Consider the following 16,374-nt stretch of genomic DNA (forward strand, 5'->3'; position numbering starts at 1 on the left):
GAAATGTATTTGATAGGAGAGAATTGTTTGTGGTGAATGAAGGGAGGTTTTGATGGGTATTTATAGGAAAAGAATTTGGAAGTTGGAGAAAAAGGTGGTTGAAAAGTAAATAAATGTGGGTAAATGTGAATAAATGGGGAAGATAAAAATTGAAGGGTGTAACGTTCGTCTCCAACGGCTATGTAACGTTCACCTAGTCAGAAAGGTGTTACGCTCGTCACAGGGGTGTGACGCTCGTAACAGGCTCTTGGCGTGCCGTTCGTCATAGATTGTGTGACGCTCGTCACACATTCTTTTTGGCAAGGCTTCAGTAGCGTTCTACAGAATTACTTTGGTAATGGATTTATTTTTATTATTTTGTTTTGTTTTTTTTTTAGATTATTTTATCTTGCTAATTAATTTATCTTGCATGCTATTCTACTTTGCATAATATTGCATGAATAATTCAATAGGTTATAGGCAGCAACAGTAGAGAATATAATAGCTATTGCATAATAAAATTAAATAAATAACTTCAATAAAATGATCATAATGTAATATTGGAAAGAAAAAAAACAAAAGAAATGTAAAAAGGAAACAAATGCGAACATGAATTCAAATAACATTAATGAATAATCTAACTTAAAACTAAATAGCTAAGAAAAATAACTAAATTCTATCCATCTGCACGATCTCTGGCCGGAGGAGCAAAAGAGTTAACACGGTGTAGCAACTCGTGAAACTGATCTGTCATACTGCTTATGTATCCTAGAACTTTGTGTCTCATGTCAGTAAATTCTTCTCTGAGGGCGTCTTGTTCTGACATCAAAGCTTCAATGGCGGTGTTATAATCAGTTCCGGGCATATGATGCCGGAGGTCGGATATTGCTGATTCTTCGGTCTGAACAGGCTGAGGAGGAGGGTCAATATCATAATAGCCAGATGGTGTCTGAGGGTCAGATTCAGCATAAGGGATCTGGTCATTATGAATCTCATAGTCATCACAAATCTCATAGTCCTGGATGGATTCAGTGGATCTAGCAGGAGTGGGGGTTTCGTTCAGATTGTAGAGCCAGTTGTTGCGGTCATGAATACTAGTCCTAGGATCGGGTAAGGTAAATAGGCAAAGAACCTGGTTATTAATAATAAGCTCAAACTCATCAGATCCTAGGTTTGCTATAAACAAGGTGTTGAAGAGGAAAGGTATACTCATGGTAGTAATGCCACAAAAAGGGCTTAGGTCGAGAATCGACTGACGTAACCCGATAGCGTTACCAATCATGGTTATCCGACCGCCTATTCTAATGGGTGCTCGCTCATCTTGGATAAGGTGGTCTAAATTTGCTAGCATAAAGGTGGCACCGTTTACTGGACGGTTCTGAGAAGCACAGAATAGGATGAAGAGTTCATCACGTGAAACTGAAGTGCTGTTTGGCTTCTCTCCAAATAAGGTGTGGGTGAGGATCCCATGGAAGTAACGGAAGGCCGGGTTATGAATGTTTCCAGGGAGAAACTCATGGTCCTCGGGTTCATCATTTCCAGTCAAACTACCCCAAAAGTGTTCAAGTTCTCTATACTCAAAAAGTTCTTCTTGGCTTACTGTGAATGTGTCAAAGGAGGTAGGAAAACCCAATAGGTTTGTAAAGTCTCTAATATTAAACTGGTACTCCATGTTGAACATTCTGAACTGGATAAAACCTCTGCTAATTCCTTTTCCATGGCTGGGTAGATAGATTAATGAGCTAAGGAATTCTAGTGTGAGTCTCCGGTAGGTGGCGAAATGTCTTAGGATAGGGGATGTCTCCCATCCTATCTGATTCAGCAAATACAGGACACTTTCTCTTAGTCCAAGGGCAGTCATAGCCCAATCATCAGCATATAAACTAGGTAGCATCTCTCTAGTGGCTAGTTCGTCAAACTTTTGTTTCTGAGCCATTCCTCTGAATTTGATACCCATACGATCAATATGTCCCATCTGGTTAGTGTTAGCTAGAGAAAAGAAAACATGAGTTTTAGTTAGGATTTGGCCAAATGCCGAAAGAAGAAAAAAGTTATTATTATTATTATTATTATTATTTTTTTTTTTGAATTAAAATAAATCAGGAATGAATACTAAACAGAAATTAAAAGAATAATTAAGGAAGAAATAGGAAAATGATAATAATAGAATAAGAAAATAATAAAATAATTGTGGGTTGTCTCCCACTAAGCGCTTTGTTTAAATGTCGCAAGCTCGACAAAGAAAACTGTTAAGTATAATCTATTGATCCTGGGGGCATTTCGTCTAAGTGTAGGATTTGCGAATCTTCGTTGGTTTCCGCATAGTGATAGTGTTTTAGACGTTGCCCGTTTACGGTGAACGGTTCTGTGGATTTGCCTTTAATTTCTATCGCTCAACTGGGAAAGATGTTAGTGATATGAAAAGGACCTGACCATCTGGATCGTAGTTTTCCCGGGAATAGCTTTAGTCTAGAGTTAAATAAAAGGACTGCGTCGCCTTGCTTGAAGATTTTCCTTGATATACGCTTGTCATGCCATTGTTTTGTTCTTTCTTTGTAGATTCTGGCATTTTCATAGGCGTCTCTTCTGAGTTCCTCTAATTCGTTTATGTCAAGGATTCTCTTTTCGCCGGCGACCTTATAGTTTAAATTCAGATTTCTAATAGCCCAATAGGCCTTATGCTCTAACTCTACCGGGAGGTGACAGGATTTTCCATAAATGAGCTTAAATGGGGTCGTCCCTATGGGGGTTTTATAAGCAGTTCGGTATGCCCACAAAGCCTCTGGTAATTTTAATGACCAATCTTTCCTTGAAGTGGCGACTGTTTTCTCTAATATTTGTTTAATCTCTCTATTGGACACTTCCACTTGCCCACTGGTCTGAGGGTGGTAAGGTGTCGCTATCCTATGTCTCACGCCGTATTTAAACAATAGTTTTTCGAGTACCTTGGATATAAAGTGCGATCCACCATCACTGACTACTATTCTTGGGATGCCAAATCTCGGAAATATTATATTCTTAAAGAGTCTAGTTACTACTCGGGTGTCATTTGTTGGAGAAGCTATAGCTTCGATCCATTTTGATACGTAGTCAACTGCCACGAGTATGTATTTGTTACCGAAAGAGGATGGAAAAGGTCCCATGAAGTCTATTCCCCATACGTCGAAAATCTCTACTTCCAAAATACCCTTTTGTGGCATCTCGTCACGTCTAGATATGTTTCCTGTGCGTTGGCAGCTGTCACATTCCTTAATAGCCGCATGTACGTCCTTCCATAGTTGGCCAATAAAAGCCGGCTTGTAGGATTTTAGAGCAGGTCTTGGATGTACTTGCGTGTCCACCATAAGGAGCGGAGTGGCAGTGTTGGATTATATTTTCTACCTCTTCTTCGGGTATACATCGACGGAAGATACCATCGGGGCCTCTTTTGAAAAGTAAGGGATCATCCCAGTAATAGTGTTTTATGTCGTAGAAGAATCGTTTCTTCTGTTGGTAGGATAAAGTAGGTGGAACTATTCCGGCGGCTAAATAATTGACAAGATCAGCGTACCATGGTGTGACAGATATAGCTAAGGTGGTTTCTACTGGCTTGTCAGAGTTATTCTCTTCCAAAGTAGCTATAAGTTTATCGTACGAGAAATCATCATTAATTGATGTTCTTTCCGGTTCAAGGTTCTCAAGTCTAGAGAGGTGGTCTGCTACTACGTTTTCAGTTCCTTTCTTGTCTTTGATTTCTAAATCGAACTCTTGTAGCAACAAGATCCATCTTAGGAGTCTAGGTTTAGCATCCTTTTTTGTTAAGAGGTATTTGATAGCGGCGTGATCAGTGTAAACTATTATTTTGGCTCCGACCAAGTAGGAACGAAATTTATCTAGCGCAAATACCACTGCTAGGAGTTCTTTCTCGGTAGTGGCGTAATTCATCTGCGCTTCATCTAGGGTCCTACTTGCGTAATATATAACGTGAAGCTTTTTATCCTTTCGTTGTCCCAAAACAGCACCTACAGCATAATCGCTGGCATCACACATTATTTCGAATGGTTCATTCCAGTCGGGTGTCTGCATTATGGGTGCGGAGATCAATGCTTGCTTAAGCGTTTGAAATGCTTTTAAACAGTTATCGTCGAATATGAATTCAGCATCTTTCATCAATAGTCCGGTTAAAGGTTTAGTTATCTTAGAGAAGTCTTTGATGAATCGTCGGTAAAAACCGGCGTGTCCTAAGAAGCTTCGTACTTCTCTCACGGTTCTTGGGGGTTGAAGATTTTCGATTACCTCTATTTTGGCTTTGTCTACTTCAATTCCTCTGTTCGAGATGATGTGTCCTAAAACAATTCCTTCTTGTACCATAAAGTGGCACTTCTCCCAGTTAAGTACTAAGTTTACTTTTACACATCGCTCAAGAACTCTTTCTAGGTTTTCAAGGCATTCTTCAAAACTTTGTCTGTAGACGGAAAAGTCATCCATAAATACTTCCATGATGTTTTCGAGAAAGTCGGCGAAAATTGCCATCATGCATCTTTGAAAAGTTGCAGGAGCATTACATAGGCCAAACGGCATTCGTCTATAAGCGAAGGTACCAAAAGGGCACGTGAACGTTGTCTTTTCTTGGTCATCAGGGTGAATTGGTATTTGAAAGAAGCCTGAATAACCGTCTAGATAACAGAAATGTGAATGTTTTGCTAATCGTTCTAACATTTGGTCAATGAATGGTAAAGGGAAATGATCTTTTCGGGTTGCTTTGTTTAGTTTCCTATAGTCAATGCACATTCTCCATCCCGATTCGATTCGTTTAGTTATAGTTTCCCCTTTTTCGTTTTCATTAACGGTTATGCCTCCTTTCTTTGGTACTACGTGTACAGGACTAACCCATTTGCTATCAGATATAGGATATATAATGCCTGCTTCTAATAACTTGGTTATTTCCTTCTTTACTACTTCACTCAGGGTCGGATTTAGTCTTCTCTGGTGTTCTCTAGAGGTTTTACAGTCTTCTTCCAGCATGATGCGATGCATACAAATAGAAGGGCTTATTCCTTTAAGATCGGTGATGTGGCAACCTAGTGCGGTTGGATACTTTCTTAAGATATGTAGGAGTTTTTCTGTTTCAAGTCTTCCTAGGTCTGCATTAACTATCACAGGTCTTTCAAGTTCTAAGTCTAGGAATTCATATCTCAGATTTTTGGGAAGTGTTTTCAGGTCAAGGGTTGGTTTGTTAAGACATTGCGTAGGGTCCGGTGTTATTGCTAAACATTGGTTAGATTTGTCTTCTACAAGGTAGTCGGATGATTTGTCTTCTCCTAACTCTGCTTCTTTTATGCATTCATCGATGATATCCATGAAGTAACATGTATCTTCTATTGCAGGTGCTTTCAAGAATTGGGAAAGAATGAACTCAATTTTCTCTTCACCTACTTCGAAGGTGAGTCGTCCTCGTTTTACGTCTATGATTGCACCGGCAGTTGCTAAGAACGGTCTTCCCAGTATAATGGGTGTAATATCATCTTCTCTAATGTCCATAATTGTAAAATCAGTTGGAATGTAGAATTGACCTATGCGTACGGGAACGTTTTCAAGAATTCCTACAGGATATTTTATGGAACGATCTGCTAGTTGCACAGACATTTTGGTTGGTCTTAATTCTCCCATTTCCAGTTTCTTACATATGGATAAAGGCATAACGCTAATTCCGGCTCCTAAATCGCATAAAGCTTTGTCGATGACAAATTTTCCTATGTGACAGGGTATAGAGAAACTACCCGGATCCTTGAGTTTAGGAGGCATGTTTTGGATTATAGCGCTACATTCGGCAGGGAGTGTAACGGTTTCGCTATCTTCAAGTTTCCTCTTATTAGAAAGAATTTCTTTTAAGAATTTAGCATATGAGGGCATCTGCGTAATAGCTTCGGTGAACGGAATTGTAACGTTTAATTGTTTAAGGAGATCAACAAATTTTCTAAATTGGCCCGCATCTTTGGTTTTAACAAGCCTTTGAGGGTAAGGGATAGGTGGTTTATAAGGTGGTGGAGGTACATAAGGTTCCTTCTTTTCTATGGTTTCCTTATTACTCTCTTCCTTTTCCTTAGGTTCGCTTTCCTCAGTTGATTTTTTAGGGTTTTGGTTTTCTATCCTTGGATCAGACGGTCCTTCCACTTCCGTTCCACTTCTTAATATGATTGCATGAGCGTGGCTTCTCGGGTTAGGTTGGGGCTGTCCAGGGAATGTACCAGTTGGGGCAGCAGTAGGCGCTTGTTGTTGAGCTACTTGTGATATTTGTGTTTCCAGCATTTTGTTATGGGTAGCCAGGGCATCTACTTTGCTTGCTAGTTGTTTAAGTTGTTCGCCAGTGTGTACATTCTGGTTTAAGAAATCTTTATTGGTTTGTTATTGGGAAGCTATAAAGTTTTCCATCATGATTTCCAAGTTGGATTTCCTAGGGGCGTTATTGTTAGGCATGGATGGGTTCGGTTTCTGGTATCCCAGGGGTATAGCTGAGGCTTGATTTGGAGATTGTCCAGGTGCGTACAAAGCATTATTACTTTTATATGAAAAGTTTGGATGGTTCTTCCAATTTGAGTTATAGGTATGCGAGTAGGGGCTTCCTTGAGCGTAGTTTACTTGCTCTGCTTGGATTCCTGTCAAGAGTTGACAATCCGTAGGAGTGTGACCTTGGATTCCACAGACCTCGCAATTCTGAGTTATAGCAACCACGGCGGCTGGAGGTGATACATTTAAACTTTCAATTTTCTGGACTAAAGCATCCACTTTTGCATTGACGTGATCAAGGTTACTTATCTCGTACATGCCATTTTTCGTTTGATGTTTTTCCACCATTGTTCGTTCGGTTCCCCACTGGTAGTGGTTTTGGGCCATGCTCTCGATAAGCTGGTAAGCATCAGCATAAGGTTTGTTCATTAATGCACCACCTACAGCGGCGTCTATTGTTAACCTTGTGTTGTACAAGAGACCATTATAAAATGTGTGAATTACTAACCAGTCTTCCAAACCATGGTGTGGGCAAAGTCTCATCATGTCTTTGTATCTTTCCCATGCTTCGAAAAGAGACTCGTTGTCTTTCTGTTTAAATCCGTTTATCTGGGCTCTTAACATAGCTGTTTTGCTTGGCGGAAGGTATCAGGCAAGAAAAACTTTCTTCAACTCGTTCCATGTGGTGACAGAGTTGGAAGGGAGAGACTGAAGCCATCTTCTAGCGCTATCTCTTAATGAGAAGGGAAAAAGACGAAGTCGAATTGCCTCTGAAGTGACACCATTAGCTTTAATAGTATCAGCGTATTGGACAAATACGGATAAATGAAGGTTTGGATCCTCGGTAGGATTTCCAGAGAATTGGTTCTGTTGCACTGCCTGCAACAGCGAAGGTTTAAGTTCGAAGTTGTTTGCTTCGATTGCGGGTGGAGCAATACTTGAATGCGGTTCATCTTGCGATGGGGCGGCGTAATCTCTAAGAGCACGAGCTGGTTCTGCCATCTCGGTTATCGAAGGAAAAATGTTTTTGAAATCAGGAAATTCTACAGGAGGGAGATTGTTTGCAGCACGATATTCCCGAATTCGTCGTAGGACTCGAAGATATAGTTCGATATCGTTGATTCGTAAATAGAGCGGTTCGCCTTGTGAGCGAGTGCGTGGCATACAAATCAACGAAAGAAAGAATAGAAGAAAAAGAAACCTTAGTCTCTACAGCGTAACGGAAGAGTTACGATATCGATTAAATAAAAGTCCCCGGCAACGGCGCCAAAAACTTGATCGCGACTTTATGAGTCGAAAATGGGGTACAAACTGCAAGTGCACAGTTCTATCGCGTAGTTTTAAAAGATATCGATCCCACAGGGACTTATGAATCGATATACCGTTATCTAAGGTTACTTCGTAAAGCTAAGGTGGATAATGTTCGATTGTTTGGGGGAAAAGCTAAAACTAAAAATAGAATCTAAATTAAATATTAATAAAGCGGATACCGGTATGTAGTTCGTCGTAATTAGGGAATCAATTCTTTGACAGTTTCTTGGTTTTAAAATAAATCTTTTCAGTTGACTCTATTGATTAAAAGTTTTATCTCAAACTCTCGCTCTGTTGAATAAACCATGATTTTATGTTAATGTAGCTGTCACTTATAATTAAGTCAAAAAACCATTTTTTGAAAGCAATACAGTCCATAGAAACTCTTTTCAAGAAAACACTGACCGTTTAAACACCCTTATCTCAAACTCTCGATCTGTTGACTCAGGTTATATAATTAAATTCGAATGCTTAACTCTCGTCCTCACATTCAATCTTTAAAAATACTTTTTGGAAAAGATCGGAATTTAATTAACTCTAAAACTTGCTCTCGCCCTGATCTAGAATTAATGTCTAATTTACACTGTCCAGTTAAAACCTCAAACTCTCGCTCTATTGATTTTAACTTCTTTATGTCTTTTACTTTCGCAAAAACCTTTGTTATTAAACCTGTAAATTGAGACCGTAAAAAGAGTGATTTTAATTTTAAATTTAATTAAACCGACTTAGTTATGATCCCTTATTCCGCTTACTTTACATACCGATATCTAAGCGAATTAGCCAGACATGCTAAACAAACTTAAATACTTATCATGCATAAACAGACTCATCCCAGGCAGGTAATATAAACAAATAATAAAACAAAGCATTAAATAATCATTAAAGAACCTGAATAAGTTAAACAGTAGTCTTGAACACTCCACCACAAGCCGGTAGGATTTGTTCTTGGATTCTTCAATTAAACAACGAATTAAAACGAAGGAAATAAAAAACTGGATTCTAACGTAAGGTTAGATCCGATAAAAAGGTACACAATAGTTTCCGGTGTAGAAACTATTGTGCGAAAAGAATTAACTAAATGCTAAAAAGGAAAATAGAAATTGCAAGGGAAATAGTGTAGAACTCGTAAAAATAATAAAGAAACAATGCCTAAGCTGCTGGAAAAGAAAATATGAAAAAGCGAAAACGGCAAAGAAAAATGTGGAAAAGCGTGGACCCCTTTTAGGTTTGGCAAGTGGCTATTTATATTGGTGCCTTGAGTAACTGCTTCCGCTTCCAAAGGTCTTCAACGTGCAAAGTACTTAGGCGTGGACATCGGCTTCAACTCTCCCTCAACGTCTCTGAAGCGTTCCTTGCGCCAAAAATGTAGGGGACTGGTGTGACGTTCGTCACACCATGTGTGACGTTCGTCACAGGAGTGTGCAAGGCGTGACGCTCGTCACAGCCTCTGTGACGCCCGTCACAGGCACAACACCTGTGTTCTTGTACTTTGGGCTGGGCTTTGACATTTGGTTCATTTTCTCTCTTTTTGCACCTCCTTTTCTTCCATTTTTACTTGTGCTTCAAAATAAGCCACCTGAGACAAATAGGAAGAAAATACCGCATAATATCTAATAAAATGAAGTGAGCTGAAATAAATAATGATAAAATTTAATTGAATTAAGTCCTAAAATATGATGTAATTTCATGTTATCATTTCCTTTCCTTCCTTTGGGATAAATAACGCACGGTGGCGACTCTTCTGTCATTTTCTTTCGCCGGTTGTTTTTTCGCGCACTGTATTTTTCAGGTTGCGACAGTTGGCGACTCTGCTGGGGAAACTAAGAAGTTGACCTCTTGCTGATCCATCTTCCCTAAGCGAGTCCCTCCTAGCTTGTGTGATTTCTTGTTTATTGGGTGTTCATGCTTTTGTACATTTATTTGCTTACCTGCTTGCATGCATCTGTTGGATCTGTTTGTTTGTTCGTTGGGATGGGGTGTTTTATGAGAGATAAGCCCATTACCCAGGCTTGAGTGTACACACAGGTTTTAGAGTGGATAATCATGAGGCTTGCGTGGCGTGTTGCTACGTTAAGTCGTTCGTGAAGAACCACACCCAGACGAGGTTTCTTTTGGATATATTATGTCTTACGGGTGTTCCGTAACGGCAGGATGTTCCTCTAGAAATCGTCGACTCTGGTGACCATTTCCCGAGAACTCAGTCGAGGCCTCTCCTCCGAGACGTGATTATGTTAGCTCTGGTGGGCGCATTCTCGCTGCTCAATCCGAGGATCCCGAGACTGGGAACTTGCTTTAGGATGTCCTGTTGAGGGGAGTCAATGAAGGTCTTTTGTCCCGTAATAATGCCAAACCTTCAGTGGTAAATGTATTATTCGCGACTGAAGGGCTGAAGCTGGCGAACTTCTGTTCTTAGAACCTACCAGTGAGGGGCGGGCTAAATTCAGGAAACCTTAACCTCCAACCAACCCGGTTTTTTGGAGCAAAGCTTTGATCTTGTATTATATTCTTCAGTGGGTTTTCTCTTCAGACAGTGCAACCTGACAGATGTTCAAGCAGATACAGCGATCCTGATTCCCATGCCACTGCACTGCATTCACATCATTTTGCATCACATCATTTTGCATTCATAATCATTCACACATGATTATCCATTTATGTGGGGTTTATATCTTCTTCTTGATTCTAGTCGGGGTTTTTCTGGTACTTTTTAAAAGGAAAATTTTATCTGATGAGAGACTGGAATCAAGGGGGTAGAATACCTTTTGGATTTGATAAACATGTCATTGCATTTGCATATCCATAGCATGTCTTGCATAACAGGTACTGCCGCAGTGTTCTCAACTGTTTGGTGTTTCATCAGCAGGATAGCTGACTCAGGCATTCACCGATACAGTACCCGAAGGAATCAACAGAGAGCAATGGAAGGTGTACAAGCAGAGCTCGCTGAGATGAGGATCCGCATGACCCAATTCATGGATGTGGTTCAAGGGGTGGCTCAGGGACAGCAAGAGCTCAGACAGATGATGCAGAGGAATCCCGCCGCTACTCAACCAGAGACATTGGATGATCCTCCAGCTGGAGAGGCTAATGGTCCCAATGGACCAGGGCCTATCCCGATCCCACATGTCAACCTTGATCAACAGCTCGTCCATGATGATCAGGCCGATCAATTCCCCCTACTTCAGGAAGACTTTGGCATGGGCCATGGCATGGACCCCATGTTTAGAAGATTAGAGGAGAGGCTGAAAGTTGTGGAAGGACAAAATCCTCTGGGAGTAGATGTTGCTGACTTGGGGCTGGTCCCAGGTGTGAGAGTGCCACCGAAATTCAAAGTCCCGGTCTTTGACAAATACAATGGCAGCTCTTGCCCCAAAACTCACGTGCAAGCCTATTTCCGTAAAATGGTTGCATACTCTGATGACGAGAAGCTACTTATGTACTTCTTCCAGGATAGCCTAGCTGGGGCATCCTTGGAATGGTATATGAGGCTGGACAGAGCCCATATCCGCTGCTGGAGGGATTTGGCGGAGGCTTTCGTAAAGCAGTATCAGTATAATGCAGACATGGCTCCGGACAGAACTCAACTTCAGAATCTGTCTCTTAAAAGCAATGAGTGCTTCAGGGAATACGCTCAACGCTGGAGGGAGATAGCTTCCCGCGTTCAGCCTTCTATGTTGGAAAAGGAAATGGCCAACATGTTCATGAATACGCTGCCTGGACCTTATCTGGAGCGTCTGGTGGGGTGCAATGCCTTCAACTTTGCTGATGTGGTCTCTACCGGAGAGAGGGTGGAGAATTACCTGAAGACCTGCAAGATCCAAAATGGAGTTGGATCTTCATCAGGGGTAAAAAAGTCGTTCATTGGAGGGGATAAGCAGAGAGAGGGGGGAGTGAATTCTTTGACTTCCTATCAGAACAGAGGTGTTAGAAGGAACAGTTTCCAGAATTATCATCAACAACCGTATGTTGCGGCTGTGACCATTCAAGCTGCAGCACCACTACAACAACAACAACCACAACTTCAACCAGCTCAGTACCAACAGCAGCAACAACCGGGTAACAGACCCGCCTATCAACAGAGGCAAAGGATGATGGACCGTCGTTTCGACACCCTTCCAATGTCGTACGCTCAGTTGCTTTCTAGTCTTCAACAACTACAACTTGTGCAATTGCGCACTATGGCTCCTCCTGTTGGTAGACTTCCGGTGGGTTACGACGCCAACGCTAGGTGTAGCTTCCACTCTGGGGCACCTGGCCATAACATTGAGAACTGCAAAGCTTTTAAGCACGTAGTTCAGGACCTCATAGATTCAAAAGCCATCAACCTTGCACCGGCTCCTAATGTCGTCAACAATCCCATGCCGCAGCATGGTGGTGCAAACATTAATGTGATGGAAGGAAAAGCCAAGTCCATTAAGGGTGTGTTGAAGTTGAAGACTCCATTGTTGGATATCAAAGGATGCTTGCTGAAGGCCGATGTTTTCCCCGGTTGTGGGAAGGATTGTTTGGATTGTGCCACTCAGAGTGGAGGTTGTTTGAAGCTACAACAGGGTATCCAGGCCTTGCTCGACAAAGGTACCTCTAGGTTGAAGATTTTTCTGTCCAAGAGTCTGTGGAAGGGGTTGAGGAAGAAGTGTTTGAAGATGCTACTGATGAATTCGCAGATGTTGTTCCTGTTAATTTTGTGATTCCCAATGAGGTCTCTGCGGTCAACAATGAAGATGGGGATAGTGATTGCGACATCGACAACTGGGTGCGTCCGAGGATCCCGGGTGAAGTCATCAACAATTGGTCTTCTGAGGAGATTGTCCAAGTCACTTTTCCGGAGGAGTAATTTTTCTTGTTTATTCATGCATATCCAAGTCTTACGTTCCGCCCAGGGCGTAATGACTCATTGTAGGGCTCATCTATGTGGATACCTGCATTTTTTATCATAAATAAAGGACGTCTTTTTGCATTCAAATACTTTGTTCACTGTCTTTCAATTTTTGTAGTTTTCAAAAATCAAAAAAATATATTTGGCAATGTTTTGTTTAGTTTTTACTCTTTCTTCATACTCATAAGCATATACCATCACTCATGCAGATGCACGTCACCGGATCCTATTGATAACGGTTCTGCTATGGCTCGCTTCGACTTTGAAAATCCAATCTTTCAAGCTGAAAAAGAGGGTGGTGAAGACTGTGAACTCCCTGAAGAACTTGCCAGGTTCTTAAAATAGGAAGAAAGGGTCATTCAACCGTATCAAGAGCCTACTGAAGTGATTAATCTCGGCACCGAGGACGCCAAGAGAGAAATCAAGATAGGGGCTGCTTTGGGAGATGATGTGAAGAAAGGGCTGATTGAATTGCTACAAGAATACGTTGACATCTTCGCCTGGTCTTATCAGGACATGCCCGGGCTGGACACAGACATCGTGGTACACCGCTTGCCTCTCAAAGAAGGTTGTCCTCCGGTCAAGCAGAAGCTCAGAAGAACAAGACCAAAGATGGCTGCCAAGATAAAGGAAGAAGTGCAAAAGCAGTTGGATGCAGGGTTTCTAGCAGTCACCAATTATCCGCCATGGATTGCAAACATCGTCCCAGTACCTAAGAAGGATGGAAAGGTACGGATGTGTGTCGACTACCGGGATCTGAACAGAGCTAGCCCTAAACATGATTTCCCATTACCTCACATCGACGTTTTGGTGGATAATACAGCTCAGTTCTCGGTATTCTCCTTCATGGATGGCTTTTCTGGCTATAACCAAATCAAGATGGCACCAGAGGACATGGAAAAGATAACTTTCATAACCCCATGGGGCACCTTCTGCTACAAGGTGATGCCGTTTGGTCTGAGAAATGTTGGAGCAACATATCAACGAGCTATGGTGACTCTGTTCCATGATATGATTCATCATGAAATCGAGGTTTATGTGGACGATATGATTGCCAAATCTCAGACAGAAGAAGAACATTTGGTGAATCTGCAGAAATTGTTTGAACGGTTAAGGAAATTCAAACTGAGACTTAATCCGAACAAGTGCACTTTCGGGGTGAGATCGGGAAAATTGCTGGGTTTTATTGTTAGCGGAAAAGGGATTGAGGTGGATCCTGACAAAGTGAAAGTAATACAGGAAATGCCTGAGCCAAGAACAGAGAAGCAAGTCCGTAGTTTCTTAGGGAGGTTGAACTACATTGCAAGGTTCATCTCTCACCTAACAACCACGTGTGAGCCAATTTTCAAATTGCTGAGGAAAGATCAGGCTATCAGGTGGAATGAAGATTGTCAAAGGGCTTTCGAGAAGATAAAAGAGTATTTGTAGAATCCTCCTATCCTTATGCCTCCAGTCCCAGGGAGACCGCTGATTATGTACTTGACAGTACTTGACAATTCTATGGGTTGTGTTCTCGGTCAACACGACGAGACAGGTAGGAAAGAACATGCCATCTACTACTTGAGTAAGAAGTTCACAGATTGCGAGTCGAGATACTCAATGCTTGAGAAGACATGTTGTGCACTTGCATGGGCTGCTAAGCGATTGAGACAATACATGCTGTCTCACACTACCCTACTGATCTCCAAGATGGATCCAGTCAAATACATATTCGAGAAGCCAGCTCTCACCGGAAGGGTGGCTCGTTGGCAAATGGTACTGACAGAGTATGATATCCAGTATACATCCCAGAAAGCCATCAAAGGGAGTATTCTGTCAGACTATCTTGCTCAGCAGCCGATTGATGATTATGAGTCGATGAAGTTTGATTTTCCAGATGAAGACATCATGTTCCTCAAGATGAAAGACTGTGAAGAGCCAGTTGTTGAGGAGGGACCTGATCCAAACGAAAAGTGGACTTTGTTGTTTGATGGGGCTGTCAATGCTAGAGGAAGTGGAATTGGCGCTGTCATTACTACTCCGAAAGGTGCCCACATGCCTTTCACCGCTCGTTTGACTTTTGAGTGCACAAATAATGAAGCTGAGTACGAGGCCTGTATCTTGGGTATTGAGCAAGCCATTGATCTGAGAATCAAGACTCTGGACATCTTCGGAGATTCAGCTCTGGTGATCAATCAAGTGAATGGTGATTGGAATACTCTCCAACCCACTCTGGTCCCCTACAGAGATTACACGAGAAGACTGTTGACTTTCTTCACAACAGTAAAATTGTATCATATACCTCGTGATGAGAACCAGATGGCAGACGCACTTGCTACTCTATCCTCCATGATCAAGGTAATTCGTTGGAACCATACTCCTAGGATCGATGTGATGCGCCTTGACAGGGCCGCGTATGTGTTTGCTGCTGAACTGGTAGTCGATGACAAGCCCTGGTATCACGATATCAAGTGCTTTCTGAAGAATCAAGAGTACCCTGCAGGGGCATCCAACAATGACAGAAAGACTTTGAGAAGATTGGCAGGCAGTTTCTTCTTGAACAAAGACGATGTGCTGTATAAGAGGAACTTCGACATGGTTTTGCTCAGATGCGTGGACAGACACGAGTCGGACATGTTAATGCAGGAAGTTCATGAAGGTTCCTTCGGTACTCATGCCGGCGGACATGCAATGGCTAAGAAATTGTTGAGAGCGGGTTATTATTGGATGACCATGGAATCAGATTGTTTCAAATATGCTCGGAAGTGTCATAAATGCCAGATTTATGCTGATAAGGTGCATGTGCCGCCAAATCCTCTGAATGTGATGACTTCGCCGTGGCCGTTTGCTATGTGGGGCATTGACATGATTGGAAAGATTGAGCCGACTGCTTCCAATGGGCATCGCTTCATCCTTGTTGCCATCGACTATTTCACCAAGTGGGTCGAAGCAGCGTCGTTCGCGAATGTCACCAGACATGTGGTTGCCCGTTTCATCAAGAAAGAAATCATTTGTCGCTATGGGATTCCCGAAAGAATCATTACTGATAATGGTTCTAATCTCAACAACAAAATGATGAAGGAGTTGTGTCAGAACTTCAACATTCAGCATCACAATTCTTCCCCTTACCGCCCTAAGATGAACGACGCTGTTGAGGCGGCAAATAAGAACATAAAGAAGATTGTGCAGAAGATGGTCGTCACGTACAGAGATTTGCATGAGATGCTACCCTTCGCCTTGCATGGGTACCGTACTTCAGTACGTACGTCGATTAGGGCAACCCCTTACTCCCTGGTGTATGGTATGGAAGCAGTCCTACCTGTTGAAGTGGAGATTCCTTCTCTAAGAGTCCTGTTGGATGTTAAGTTAGACGAAGCCGAATGGATTCGGACAAGGTTCAATGAGTTGAGTCTTATCGAAGAGAAGCGAATGGCAGCCATTTGTCATGGGCAGTTGTATCAGAGTCGGATGAAGAGAGCCTTTGATCAGAAAGTGCGTCCTCGTTGTTTCCAAGTCGGAGATTTAGTGTTGAAAAAGATCCTTCCTCCTCAGACAGATCACAGGGGCAAGTGGACTCCTAACTATGATGGACTGTATATTGTCACCAAGGTTTTTGATGGTGGGGCCTTAATCCTTGCAACTATGGATGGTGAAAACCTCACTTCCCCTGTGAACTCAGACGCAGTTAAAAAATACTTCGCATAAAATAGACCCGCTGGACAGTAAAAAGAATAGTCCAGGCA

General features: G+C 42.0%; 1 pseudogene; it reads left to right on the forward strand.

The window, feature by feature from the left end:
* The first annotated feature begins 6,982 nt into the window (after nucleotides 1-6,982).
* Nucleotides 6,983-7,082, forward strand: LOC127109185 (uncharacterized; annotated as a pseudogene).
* The last annotated feature ends 9,292 nt before the right edge of the window (nucleotides 7,083-16,374 follow it).

Source organism: Lathyrus oleraceus, chromosome 7 (assembly GCF_024323335.1).
Source record: "Lathyrus oleraceus cultivar Zhongwan6 chromosome 7, CAAS_Psat_ZW6_1.0, whole genome shotgun sequence".
NCBI lineage: Eukaryota > Viridiplantae > Streptophyta > Magnoliopsida > Fabales > Fabaceae > Lathyrus > Lathyrus oleraceus.